This window comes from Canis lupus, chromosome 14 (genome assembly GCF_048164855.1).
Source record: "Canis lupus baileyi chromosome 14, mCanLup2.hap1, whole genome shotgun sequence".
Lineage (NCBI taxonomy): Eukaryota > Metazoa > Chordata > Mammalia > Carnivora > Canidae > Canis > Canis lupus.
In genome coordinates this window covers 25457595-25459518 of record NC_132851.1, presented here as the reverse complement: position 1 = coordinate 25459518, position 1924 = coordinate 25457595, and the positions used below count along the sequence as shown (strand labels likewise).

Here is a 1924-nt window from a genome sequence, read left to right as displayed (position 1 = left end):
TGGAAGCCCCTTCCAGAAGTCAGGTGAGCAAACAGGACAGGTGTTACAACACAGCGAGGGAGCCATGAGAGAGGTAAGCATAGGATACAGCCCATTCAACTCTTCAAGCTTCAGTTTTATCTTCTGTAAAATGGGAATCATATTTCTTTTTTTTTAACCATATCATTATTTTTTTAATTTTTTTATTTATTTATGATAGTCACAAAGAGAGAGAGAGAGAGAGGCAGAGACACAGGCAGAGGGAGAAGCAGGCTCGATGCACCGGGAGCCCGATGTGGGATTCGATCCCGGGTCTCCAGGATCGTGCCCTGGGCCCAAGGCAGGCACCAAACCTCTGCGCCACCCAGGGATCCCCCGTATCATTATTTTTAAAGTCCAACGTTTATAATATGAGGGCTGAGGCTTTCTCCTCAACTCAAATTTATAAATTTTCAATTGGCTTGTGAGGATAATAGGGATACTTCTTGTCTAATTTGGTTTCTGGGAAGACTTCATTCAGGTCCTCAGTGGTCATCTGATCAAATGGAATTATGTTCTTCATCTTCTCCAGCTCTTTTTCATATTCTTCAATCCTGGCCTTTGAGAGGGACAAAAACTCAGCACAGCTTTTCACATCTTCTTTTTCCTCAGCATCCACTTGGACAGTGTATTTATCCTCTGGCACAGGAACCTTCAGGGCATTAAACTTCTTCTCAAAGTCATCTAACAAGCCAGCCTTTGCCACATTGGCCTTGTAGTAAGCCCAGTCGATAGCAGGTGGTTTCTCAGGAAGAGTAGCCAACCTGGAGGTAAGCATCTCATTCCAGGATTTCAGAGAGTTGGCAATGGCCTTCCGGTTTCGGGGTATGATCTCCCCAAAAGCTACCCAGTCAATGGTTTTTAGAGCAAGTTTTCGCACAGCCATCTTGAGATCCTTCACCGACCCCAGCGGCCCACAGTCCACGAATCATATTTCTTACCCAAAAGATAGCATACTTGGGCATGTTCCACAGAGTGTCTGGGGCATAGTAGGTGCCCAGTAAGTGGTATTCAAATCTGATTCTCAACACAAATATTCAAGGCAAGCCCCACAAGTGGCAACTTCTCATATTGTCTCTGTCCCTGTTTACACATAAGCACATACACTCAGACACACATAAACACCACACCACACACAGTACTAGTCATAGCTTCTTGGATTAAGACAGCAGGAGAAAAAATATATTAAACTTAAAAGGTGCCTGTGGTCATGTTCTCTCATTTCTAAAAGTATCTATGTCTCCATGCCCACCTATCCCCAAAGGCCTAAAGACAGTCAGAGGAAGCAAAGATCTCCTCTGCTGCATGGTGCTCAGCGGCAGCCCAAAGGGCCCCCGAAAAGTCCCACTGGAGTAAATGCTCTACACCCTGAGGTACATGGCTAAGAAACAGATGGCTTCATTTCCAGCACTTTCTTTCTCTCACCAGGATTGAGGAACTTTTCAACCTGAGTTAAAACAATGTTCTGGGATGCATGGGTGGCTCAGCGGTTGATCACCTGCCTTCGGCCCAGGGCGTGGTCCTGGAGTCCCTGATCGAGTCCCACATCGGGCTCCCTGCCTGGAACCTACTTTTCTCTCTGCATATGTCCCTGCCTCTCTCTCTCTCTCTCTCTCTGTCTCTCATGAATAAATAAATAAAAATTTTTTTAAAAATTTCCCTAATTAAAACAAACAAACAAACAAATGTTCTAAAATCTGCTTGTGTTGAAAAATGAGTGGGGAGGGGCACCTGGGTGGCTCAGTCAGTTGAGCATCTGTCTTCAGCTCAGGTCATGATCCCAAGGTGCTGGGATCCAGCCCTGCGCTGGGCTCCAAGCTTAGCGGGGAGTCTGCTTCTCCCTCGGCTCTTCCACCACACTCACGCACATGTGGGCTTTCACTCCTTCTCTCTCTCTCAAATAAAT

General features: G+C 46.0%; 1 pseudogene; it reads right to left on the bottom strand.

The window, feature by feature from the left end:
• Positions 1 to 270: 270 nt before the first annotated feature.
• LOC140603398 (ATP synthase subunit d, mitochondrial pseudogene) lies at positions 271 to 1408 on the bottom strand (annotated as a pseudogene).
• Positions 1409 to 1924: the final 516 nt, after the last annotated feature.